Here is a 13,116-nt window from a genome sequence, read left to right on the forward strand (position 1 = left end):
CAGTAGTTGAATCAATCGATAACTGAGATTCTGTCAGAAAAAGTACATAGGGTTTGGCAGACTGCAAGTGGAAATGGACATCGTTGAGATTAGAATTGAGACCATGTATATTTTTGAAATGAATTAGAAAGTGCTTGGGAGGTTTAGATCTTTTCGCAGATAAGCTTGCTCTATTAGTTTGACAATTCATGGTGTATTCAATAGTAAGAAAAAGTGGGTGAGGCATGCTGTATGAAGTAATAAAATTTTTGGATATGGCGTACACGTGGTAAGAATATACCCAGATTCTTGACATAACGTGGCCTCGACAATGCTTCCGGCATACACACAACTCGGACTCCCTCCAGTCACTATCTGGCAGAGTAGAGGTAGCAAGATTATACACTAGCTGATCCGGAAGCCTCCTAGGGAGTTACCAATAGGTTCGGCCTGGTGTACTAACTAGTGGCTGGCCTGCGAACACCGTTTTAGAGCTGTACCCTCGAAATGTAAGGAATATTGGATCTCGCCACGACGTTCATCATAACCTCAAAAGTCATCAATCGTACTGCATGATTGAAGAGATAGGGAAGGGTTGACCGGAACTTAGCTCTAGAGACTAAACATGGGTTCCACCACTTCAAGCCTCCAATAAGCAAAGTGGTGGTATTTCACTGCTTGATGAGAGTCATCTACCACCTAGTACTGCCTGGTAACATAGAGGGGGGCGGCGTTCCTCCATGTGGTGTGGGTGCCACACCTCGACCCCTGCTTACGTTGGTTCACACCTGGGTGGTCACCCACCATGTACTTGTGCATGGAGGTTATACCCAGGATTACTAACGGTCCCACCATCGTGAAGGTGCAAGCAGAGGATTTGGCTGTCACAGACCGTCCGGACTTTGCCGAAATTGGGTCCACTTGGCTTGAGTGTCACCCGAATATCAGTTCCATCAGCATTTTAGACTCCCAGGTAGCAAGTACAGCTTGACTGGCATATCTGAGAGAATGTCTGTGACAACCTCAAGGACACAAAGAGATATTCATCTACATATCTCTTTTTTTATGAAAACCCCAAACACGAGAGGTATTTGAACCAAATAGTAATTAGTAGCATGCATGGGTTGGTTGAATATCTAATTAAAGAAAGAAACAAAAAAAAAAACACCCTCATTTATATTAACTGTTATCCTAATAATAAAAATTAAACTTCCTATCATACTATTATATTCTTCCTTCAACATTTATACATTCAACACATGCACTATTTCTTGCAATTATTCACTCATCCAGACACACACACTGTTTCATTCACATAACTCATTTCGCTCAAGATTCCACAGTCATTCGCTCAACAACACACACGCACCCCCTTTACTTTCGCCAACCATTTTCACTCAATTTCCACATTTATCCTTTCAGTACTCATGCATTACTCCCCAGAATCATGCATTATCATTCACTCAACCTTTCACTCCGGTTCTCATTCATTCATCTTCATTCATACTAGCATACTTCAGAAACCTGCATCTTACTAGTGTTTTCCGGCTAACAGGTAACCCTGGCTGCATGTCTACACCAGTCTCTCTTAAGTCCTTGCCATGAATGTCGTTAAGGTTGGGTAGTGTGTGCCATTTGTCTGTCTTCCTTATGGCTTGGTAGATTGGCACTGTTTTCTCCTGGAAGTAATCTCACAGGTTCTTAATTGCCGACTTCTCTTGTTCAATGGAGTCAGTCAGTCCCCTTTCTGGGCTATGGGCAATCTCTTGATGGCTGACTGCATTGTGTTGGCGGTTCTTGGTCATCATTATCCTGGTCGATCTCAATCTCTTCCAGCTCAGTATTAGTCCAATCTATGATCTTCAAAGAGTATGTTAGTACTGGGATTGCATAGGTGTTTATGGCTCTATCAACATTCACATCATTGAACTTTGTTTTTAGCTTGCTCCTCAGTCTCTAATGGTATTTTTCAGTCAGGTGAGCCTTGATATCTGTGTTCTAACTGTAAAGCCTGCATCATCCCCAGGTATTTGTAGGTCTCTCCCTTTGTCATGGCTTCAATCTCTTCGCTGGTCTTCAGCTGGTAGTTTCGGTCAACTGCATTTCCCTGATGCAATCCATGGGGCTTGTATTTGTCTAGGCCAAATTGCATCCTGATGTCAGTGATGACATCTTCGGTAATCCAACTACTCTGGATTACTCTATTTCTAGGAAGTGTGTCAGTGTCGGGTTGTCTTTGTGAGTCTTCAGTGTTTTTACCATGCAGATATGGGGGCATGGAGTTGAAGGCCTTGAGATAGTCAGTGTAGGTCATGTACAGGTTGCGGTGTTTCTTGTAGGCTTGCTCTATAACTGCCACATCAATGGTCAATTGCTCTGTGCATTATTTGGTCATCAGCTTACATCCCTTCTGCTCAGCCATGATGTTCTGGTTCTCTTGTAAGTGGTCATATATCATCTTGATTATTATTATTAAACGGTCAGTGCTTTTGCACCATGTTTTGTTCGTACTGAACTGTTCAAGTCGATAATTGCTATCATTTTAATTGAATCTCATTGTAAAAGGTTGATTCACAATGAGTTGGCGAAGTATTGCACTGCTTTGAATAAGTAACACTTCACCAGTGGAGAAGACTAATGTTACTTATTCTTGGCAGGTACCACCACCCAGACGGCACCATTTGGCAACAGCAGGGTACCTGCCCACCCACCGATGAGTAAGCCAACATGCTTCAAAACGGTGCCGTCTGGGTGGTGGTATCTGCTGAGAATAAGTAACATTAGTCTTCTCCACTGGTGAAGTGTTACTTATTCAAAGCAGTGCAGTACCTCGGCAATTCATTGTGAAGGTTGATTCACAATAGGAGATTCAATTAAAATGATGCTAATTATTGACTTGAACAATTCATTATGAACAAAACATGGTGCAAAAGCACTGGTTGTTCAATAGTGAATCTTAAGTGTAGTCCCATTGCTTCATGCAAAATAATCATCTTTGTTATGTAACTTTTGAAATTTTTGCTTTAAAGGTATTCCGTAATTCAAGTGTATTTTCGCTCACTCTGCTATCCACTCAATTATTAGATGCCATATAGCACCTTGAACTGTCAAAGTCCCCTCTAGAGAAATTAAAACCCATGCCTTTAATTTTAGCTATCGCAACATCTTTCTTCACCTTTCAACTGATGATGGTTATGATTGCTACCTGACAATGGTTCCTGTATTTTAAGCCCTGTGATGTCATCTAATTCGTGAATAATGATGTCAAGAATATTCTCACCCCTAGTATTTTCTCTAACATGCTGTTAAAAATAATAATCTAGTTTATTTAAAAAAAATTTTTCCCCTAAGATGAGTTCCCCTCGCTTATTCCAGTCAATCTGGGGCAGATTCTGTAGATTACTTCCAATCATTATACCTTTGCTTCCAACTGACTTGCACCACAGATTCTGTGCTGGCAGATGTAACTTCAGACTCAGCAAAAGCTATTTTTGCACTCAGGCTGCTTTTGATAAGAATCATTACACCACCACCAACCCTTCTAACTTCCCTAAATACATTATGCATACCATAGTGGAACTCATCATCCCCAATTTACAGGCAGCACCACGTTTCTGTTAGTCCTATTATGTTAGCAGTAATTGTCCTAACTAGGAGTTCAAACTCAGCCATTTTATTGACAGGACTTTACTTCTGACATTAGCATAGACATAGTTATGGCTAAGTATTAAATATTCTTCTATAGTTTACTACCCTGACACATCCCTTGAAGTTATTTAGGCTTGTTTCCCTATCTTTATCATCCCACTCATTTGAAATGTTGCTACCCTCAGAACATATTGAATGTCTGCTGTTGTGGCGACAAACAGAATTCTTGAGGTGAGTGCAAGCATTACTTTGACTCATATCAGATAAATGTGGATCTATATTACCCTTTTCCCACCTAACTAGCAGTTTCTTCAAACCCTTAAAGTATCATCAATGATACTAGCAAAAATCCTTGCAAAAACTTTGTTCAAATGAACACCATCTCTACAAAACAGATTCCTTCTAACTACAAGTACAAGCCATGCTGATAAAAATTTCCCTCCTAGAGTTTTGTAGTCTGTCAAGGCTTGAGTTAATCCATAAGGCTTTAAAGTGATGCACCCCCAAATCCACTTTGGGGATTCATCACTTGACAACTGTTTCTAGGGTAAGCACTCGTTTATTCAGTGACTCAGATTCTTTTCATAATGCACCAATTTCAAATTTGAAACCAGTACACTCCTTACATTGGGTGCAAAGAAAAGAATCATCAGTTGAGCTAGATTTGTTCACTAGACCAACCTTAGAATACATGTCACATGCTATACTAATGACAAACTCATGACTTGCACTGTAAATGCCTGCAGGCATTTCTGTTTGGATCATGATGTCCTTGGACTTTGTATTGTAAGTGGAACTTGTAGCAACCATTATTAGGGTAAAATTTAAACTTTAGAAATATTACAAATTTAAATTAGCATTAGTATAAGCATGTGATGCAAGAAAGCAAGCTTATACAGCATCAGCCAGAAAAAAAAAACCCTTTCCATTTCACCCATCTGTTCGCTCCAAATATTTGTCAAGTTCTGCCTTGAATTTATTTAAGCTTTCAACTTCTACAACGACAGATGGAAGTTTGTTCCAGCAATCAACCACCTGCTGGCTATAGGAAAATTTCTGTACATCTATCCTACAACTGTCTTTCCTTGATTTCAATTTATGTCCCCTCAGGCGATTAATTTGGACAAGAGTAAAAATCCCATTAGTGTTGAGCTTGCTCAACCATTCAAGGCCTTATATACCTAAATCAAATCACCTCGCAGGTACCTAGTCTCCAGACACTGTAATTTGCATAACTTAAGTCTTTCTTTGTTCCATTCACTAATCTTGTTGCCCTTCTCTGCTCGTTCCAGCAGCTCTACATCCTTCCTGAAAAGAGGCCTCCAGGCCTGTATACAGTACTCAAGGTGTGGCCTGACCATTGCCTTATACAAAGGCATAATCACCTCCTTATCTCTGCTAGAAAAATTTCTGTATATCATTGACAAGACATCGTGAGCTACTCGTGCAGCCCATCTGCACTGCTCAAAAAACTTCAAATGTTAAACTTCAGTTGCCAACTCTCAGCCCATTTGCTTAACTTTTCTAGACCCTGTTACAGTAGCATACTGTCATTAACAACCCTACCAACTTAAGTATCGCATGCAAACTTAGACATTAAGCCTGATCTACCTTCATCATTAATGAAAACAACAATGGACACAACACTAAACCCTGGGTTGTTGTTGTTATTTGGTTTTTAGGAGCATTAGCAACTAAGGCCATATTGCTCCGGAAATATGCGGTGGTCATTTCATGACCTTTCCGCATTGTCCGTATTTGGTGGTGATGGGCTCGAACCCCGGTCTAATCAAGAGGCATGTGCTACGCACTGCTGCTCCTTCCCACCTGGCTACGGAGGCGCCCTAAACCCTGGGAAACTCCACAAATAACATTAGTCCATGAAAAGTAGTGTCCATCGATTACCACTCTGTCTTCTCCTACTCAACCATCTCTTTATCCATAGCAGCAACTTGCCCGTAATTCCACACTGCTTCAATTTGTACAGCAGGCTTCCATGTGCAACAGTATCAAAAGCCTTCCTAAGATCCAAGTATATGATATCAAAAATTATTCTTTGCATCCAGTTCCTTTGTGATCGTTATATCCAATCAAATTGGTCAGACAAGACATCCCCTTAACAAACCCATGCTGTGTCCGAACTATAACTGAAGTCTTGTCTAGATGATCCTGCAGTGCCTCCATTAATTTCTCCATAACAGAAGTTAAACTAACAGGTCTGTAATTACTCCTTTGTGAATTGGGGGTCACATTTGCACATCTCCAGTCCATGGGTTCCCCCCCCCTGATTCCAAGGAAACTCTCACCTTTAATATAACTGGATAGATCTCATCCACCCCCAGGTGCCTTTCTTATGCTTATTTTCAACAATTTCTGCTCCACTTTGCACTCAGTTATCACAAAATCATTTAGCTCACTTCAAGAGTTTAATACACCTCTGGCATTCCCCACCCTGAATAACTCCATGTGTAAATGCTAATGCAAAATACTCATTCAGTTTGTCAGCTACTTGTGCGTGATCATCAACAGTTGAACCATCGATATCAAGTGGACCAATCTGATTCATCCCCTTCGTTCTAGAGTTTACATAAGTAAAGAACTCTTTGTTGTTTTTCTTTGCATCCTTTGCCAAAGATTTCTCGTAATCTGCCTTTGCCTGCCAAAACTCCTTTGTGGCTTGATTACAAACCAGCTTATATCTACCATAGGCTTCTGTGTCACTTGTTAATTTATATGTATACTATGTGTTTTTCTTCTCTGCCACATGTCTCATTAGTTCACCTCACATCCTTGAACAATATTTCTTACTAGGTATGAAAGCCTAGTAGCTTCCAAGATTAATTCTTTGAATGCTTCCCATTTAGAATTTGCTGTTGGTAACATCATCAGTTGGTCCCACTGTATAGAATTTAAAAACTGTCTCTGACCACTATTGTCACCTTTACAAAAGCAAAAGCTCTTCCCTTTACCCCTGATGGTAGTTACCTATTTGAGTAAATTCCCACATCAGCACACTGTGATCACTGCCACGTAATGGTTCCTTTATCTGCAGATTCTTAATGCATGAAGAACACTACTGATAACCAGATCAAGAGTATTACTCCCTCTGGTTGCCTCTCAAACATGCTGCTACTACAGAAAACAATCATCCAATAATTCCACAAAAGTCTTGCTAGTGTGCAAGTGACCAATCCACAAGTTCCAGTCAATATCTGGGAAGTTAAAATCCCCTATTATTAGACATTCTGGTTTACAGGCCCACTCTATGTCTCTGTAGAATTGTTTGTTATACTCATTAGGCCTATAACACACTCCTCTCATTTTTGCTTTCCCAGTGTTTATGTCACACCAAACTGACTCAACATTGCACTGTCCATCCATGTCAACTGGATGCACTTCCTTAGATTTTGTGTTTCTTAACTAACAGCATAATCCCTCCTCCCTTTCTCTCCTGTCTGTCCTTTCTGTACACATTGTACTCCCCAAATTTCTATTCTGCACTGCTTATATCTGTGTGACACCAGTCTGTGATATCCCAACAGTATTCTCCTTTGATGTCTTGACCAGCACTTCAAATTCATGAAATTTATTTATTACACTCCTAGCATTGATGCACATGCAAGTATACATGCGCCTGTTGTTACTCTTATTTACCGTAACACAGCCATGTATTTATTTGTTTCATGATGACTCCCACCAGTCCTTAAAATCCCCAGCACCCCACCCTCTGGGCCACTGCTCATTCTAATAGAAGCAGTAGTGCAAGAATCACTTTCACTTCTGCATGCAGCTACTGTTAATCTTTTAATCTGTAAATCCCCCAAGCTAGCAGTTTTCCGACTCACCTAACACTGCCTCACTAGCAGTGCCGGCCACAAGCATGTTCAACCGGTTCTGTTGAATAAGGCCCCACACACAAGTGGTCTAAATAATAATATCATCTGTGCCCTTTCCACATTTCTATCAACGAGCCTACCATCGTCTAAATGTCTAGCCACCCACATTATCTTCACTCCAAGAGCACTTTCGCGAGTTGACTTGAAAATTACTCTGAGCGTATACTTCAATTTTAACGCATATGTTTCATTTGATATGGAACATTGAAAATAGTTTCAGTAGAACGAAGAAAATTTCCATGTAATGAACAGATTACGAGAGACTTAACTGGAAATGCATTGTTCAAACCTCTGGCCTTGCAATTGAGGCAACTAATGCTGCTGCTGCTGCTAAGCATGAATTAAGAGTCAAAGGGATTACCATTCTGCAACTTAGTGTTACTCTTAAAACCTATCCAACCGCACTTCTCCCACATACCCAGAAGTCGTGCTGATCATCTGATTGGTTAACATTTACCGGTATTCAACACAGCAGGCAAATAATTCATTTGAAATAAATGCAGTACATGAAATTGCAAACTTATGTAATTTTCTTATTATCTGTATCTGTGTATCATATTTATATTTTGCAGTTACAAAATAGTTTATTTATATCATAGATTTCAATTATTTCTCAAGGTAAGCAATTTTTATAATGAAAAATATAACTGTGAAACTTATTTGTTATGGCTTTGATTTGTTTGGATTTGTTATGGCTTTGATTCTTTATACGATTTCAATTTTTTAACATTGCTTATAAACATCATGAACCTTACCTCCTAATCCATATGATTAAAAATTTAATGAAGAAATTAAAATAGGAAATTTTTTCCCCATGGGAAAAAAGTGTACTCTTTTACTGTTAAAATTTAAAAAGTTTATTTCGGAATTAATTTTTTTTTTTTTTTGTTGTTTCATTATATTAAATGTGAGATATGTTGTGATTTTATTTTCTTTTTCAATAAATTAATAATAATTATTTACACCTTTTATTTTTTAATCCAAATATTTTGGGTCACAAATTTGATTTCACTTACTGGCAGCGGTCCTGTGTTTTGAAAAAAATTAAAATCATTATAAAGAAGTTATAAAATCGTTATAAAGTTACTATTATTGTATTGTATCATTTACTATAGTGATATTATAAATGCTAAAATGTGTAATATTTTAAAATACTTTTTTTATTCCTTACCACAATCGACTGTTCTTATGCTACGTAGATATACTGATAATTTTTAAGAAATTAATATTTATAAAGACAAAATCATTTTATGCAAATAATTTACATGATATATCTTTAATAATAAAGGAAGCACAGATTTAATTTATATAAAATGAAAATATTTTATTTTCACCTTAATATCTTATAAATTAAATTAATTATTTTTAAATTTAATTATCTCTTAATTACTGTATATTTGAAAAAAAAAATTTAAAAAAAAAAAAAAAAAAATTGCTATTATAAAAATACCCCGAATAAGTTTTGCACAGGGCCCCACAAATTTTGGGGCCAGCCCTGCTCAACAGCATCAGCAAACACTCTTGCATCCCTTCTATTTAAGTGTATCCCATTCCTGTAGAAGCAGTCACTCCTGTTAACAAGCACAAACCAAGCTGAGAAAAATTCCACCCCAGGAGCATTGCACAATCTCTCCAGGGCCGAATTGATCGACAAGGCTCTCATCATGTACTTCCTCCTATCGTGTCTGGCCAGAATTGTAGACACTTTCAAATTTAACTCTAACTCACTACTTTTTTTCAACATTTACCTGTACTTCTTAAGTAATTCCACTGTTCTCCTACTCTTAATATCATCGGTGCCAACATGTACAACAGTATCATCTTTTGTGCCCTAAAAGATGATATCTGCTCCACAATGTCATCAACTTTTGTCCCAGGCAGGCATACTCTGGTCTTGTTCCACCTATCCTTTTTGCACAATATATTCCCCATTTCCCTGACAATAGAGTCGCTGACAACTAGTTCCTGTGGGACAAGAGTATTCTACCTTGGGGATTGCCGCTGTGTTGCCTGATGTTCAAGTGCAAGCTCTGACATTGATGTGCCTATCTGCCTAACTTTTCTAGACCTTGCTGCAGTAGTATACCTTTGTATCATCTGTAAACTTAGAGGTTAAGCCCGAAATGCCTTAATCAATATCATTAATAAATACAGAAAACAACAATGGGCCCAGCACCGAACTCAAACATAGGGAACTCCAATAATAACATTAGTCCAAGAAGAGCAGTGCCCACTGAAAACCAATCTCTGTCTTCTCCCACTAAACCATTCATACCAGTAACTTACCCTTAATTCCACACTTCTCCAATTGATCTTTTATGCGCAACAGTGTCAAAAGCTTTTCTGAAAAATAAGTATATGATGTTGAAATTATTATTTGCATTGAGTTCCTTATTATTTATATCCAGTTCCTGATGAATCTGATTGGATATTGTGATAGTGTCCAATCAGACTGGTCAGACAATAATCAGTGACTTAAGAAATTCATGCTGTGAATACAGTATAACTGCATTCCTATCTAGATGGTACTGCATTACTTCTTACCCAGTGACTCCATTATTGTCCCTGGAACAGAAGTCAAGCTAACATCCATGTTTATTCATGTCATCCTTTGATCCCTCTTTGTGAATTGGGGATGCATTTCCACATCTCCAGTCCACAGAGATCTCCCCTAAATCCAGGAATGCGTTCAAAAATTATGGCTGCCTCTCTTAATACAATTATATAAATCTCATGCAATTTACCAATGTATGAAAAAGGTTTACACTAACAACTGTATGTCAATCATACCTATGAATGCACGAATGAACAAATTATTACCGTGAAGGAAGGTATACCCCGAAGGAAACTTTTTATCTAGGACAAGCTAACAATGATAAATAGAAATGATTCTGAACACAGTATGAAAAGGGTGAAAATGACTTCTTAGACTATGCAGTGGCTATGGATGAGACACAGATGGACTCAGTCAAACAGCTGTGCCAACAGCAACTAAAAGACTCACGAGCAGTGTATAAAAAAGCTGACATACAGAGAGGGATAAGTACCTAAACTGTGGTGAAGATTTTTTGAAAAATAAAATGTCAGTTATTGGTAAAAAAAAAAAAAAAAAAAAAAAAGGTACTTAACTTCTCCAGATCCTGTTGCAATAGTGTACTATCATTACTGTCACAACCCTGTCAACCTTCATATCGTCTGCAAACTTAGATATTAACACCAATATACCTTCATCATTGATAAATACAGAAAACAACAATGGGCCCAACACTGAACCCTGGGGGACTCCACTAGTAACATTAGTCCACAAAGAGCAGTATCCATTAATTACCACTCTGTCTTCTCTCACTCAGCCATCCTTTTATCCATTGTAGCAACTTGCCCTTAACGCCATATTGCTCCAATTTGTACAGTAGTCTTTCGCACGCAACAGTATCAAATGCTTTCCTAAAATCCAAGTATATAATATCAAAATTATTTTTTGCATCCAGTTTCTTTGTGACTACATCATAGTATCCAATCAAATTTGTCAGACAAGACTTCTCCTTAACTATGTTTTGTTTGTTATTTGGTCTTTAGGAGCATTAGCAACTAAGGCCATATTGCTCCGGAAATATGCGGTGGTCATTCCCTGACCTTTCCGCATCCTCTGTATTTGGTGGCGACGGGCTTGAATCCCGGTCTAATCAAGAAGCGTGTGCTACGCACTGCTGCTCCTTCCCACCTAGCTACGGAGGTGCCCCCCCTAACTAACCCATGCTATGTCTGAACTATAACTGCAGTCTTGTCTAGATGATCCTGTAATGCTTCTTTAACCAGTGACTCCATTATTTTCCCAGGAACACAAATTAAACTAACAGGTCTGTAATTACTCATATCACCTTTTGACCCTTTGATCCCCCTTTGCGAATGCAGAAAGGTCAGGGAATGACCACCGCATATCCCGGAGCAATATGGCCTTAGTTGCTAATGCTCCAAATAACAAACAAACAAACCAGACCCCTTTGTGAATTGGGGACACCTTTGCACATCTCCAGCCCACGGGGACCTCCCCTGTGTCCAAGGAAGCTTTCATAATTATAGCTAAGGGTTTGCTTACCTCCGTTGCTACTTCCTTTAATATAACTGGATAGATCCCATCCACCCCAGGTGCCTTTCTTATGTTCAATTTCAACAATTTCTTCTCCACTTTGCTCTCAGTTATTACAAAATCATTTAGCTCCCTCCCAGAGTTTGATAAGCTTTTGGCCTCCACTTCCCTACTGATCTCCTTTATGCGTGAATGTAGATGCAAAATATTTCATTCAGTTTGTCAGCTACCTCATCATCTTCATCAACAATCGAACCGTCAATGTCAACACTTGTTTGGCAATGTTGTTATTCAGTTTTATTTTTACTTTTGAGATTTTTTTTTTACACACATTCCAATATATTTTTCTTGCATTGGCAACTGGTTTTCTGTATATAAAATGGTGGCTATTGCTTCATCTGATTTAAAACATATTCTTTGTTTCGGCTTCCATTTCCTAATTAAATTACACACACACAAGTGCCAGGTATAATTAAGCCTCACCTCACACCTTTACTAATTAAAACTGGTGATAAAATTTTCCTGAAAATTCAGTCTGACACCCTGTTAATGCAGCTTATGTCTACCCTGAATCTGAACTATTCTTTTTCTGATATGCATTTTTCTCTGAAATTTTGTAGGCATTGTTGTGGTGGTGGTTGTTTTTTTTATGTTGGCATATATTGTAGTTTAGAATTTTTGTAATAGATTAATTTTTCTACAGTTGATTTTTTTTTTTTTTACCTTATTTTGTGAATATTTATTACTAATCCTGTTTTACAGTCCATTGAAATTTTATTTTACTTCCAGATGTAACTGACAAATATTAGCCGTTTTTCATTAAACATTTCATCCGAGGTGAAACTATATATTCTATCCTTCTCCTGTGAGAATTCTGATGACCCATCCCATATGACCTTTAACAACCATACAAAATTAGCCATCAGGGCCTTCTGACTCATCACGAGCATCACAGTGTAAGGTGTCATGGCTGGTGTTGTTAAGGCAGTTGAAAATATTTTGAGCATTCCTCATTACTGCCCAAAGAAAAACCAAGCTGCTTAACGTATTGGATGCTTTCTGCATGTTTGCAATCAAGTTGCACAGGAGGCTAGAGGAGACTATACCATCAAAAACTTATAAAATAAAGATTTTTAGATTTTGTCACTGCACAGTTGTTTTGTACTTGAATTGTTGTTTTTGAACAACCATTTTAGTTATAATTTGTTTAGGCTTTCATTTCATATGTAGCTATCTAATTTTTTCAGTTTTTGTATCCTAGGCCTTCTCCTGCTTTTAGGATAGCTTCTTTGATGTTTTCTTAGTCTGTTTCTGTGGTTCTGATGGTAAGTTTGGATTTTTGTTTTAGTCTGTTCCTAATGTATTTAATGCTTTGTAATTCCAGTGTATGTGTCTTTGGGTGTTTACTGTCTCTTTCATACCAGTTCCCTCTATTCATAAACTGCAACTTACTTTCAGCCAGCATGAGATCACTCTCAATTCCACATCTTTAGAATACTCTGGACT

At 38.2% G+C, this 13,116-nt stretch overlaps 1 protein-coding gene across 2 annotated transcripts in view; it reads right to left on the bottom strand.

Annotated features, from left to right (window-relative positions):
- The window catches only part of Gnmt (Glycine N-methyltransferase), an 84,100-nt gene that overhangs the window by 20,583 nt on the left and 50,401 nt on the right, over nt 1–13,116 (bottom strand). The gene's annotated exons all lie outside the window — the stretch shown is intronic.

Source organism: Mastigoproctus giganteus, chromosome 3 (assembly GCF_048544385.1).
Source record: "Mastigoproctus giganteus isolate SK-2022 chromosome 3, ASM4854438v1, whole genome shotgun sequence".
Taxonomy (NCBI): Eukaryota; Metazoa; Arthropoda; class Arachnida; order Uropygi; family Thelyphonidae; genus Mastigoproctus; species Mastigoproctus giganteus.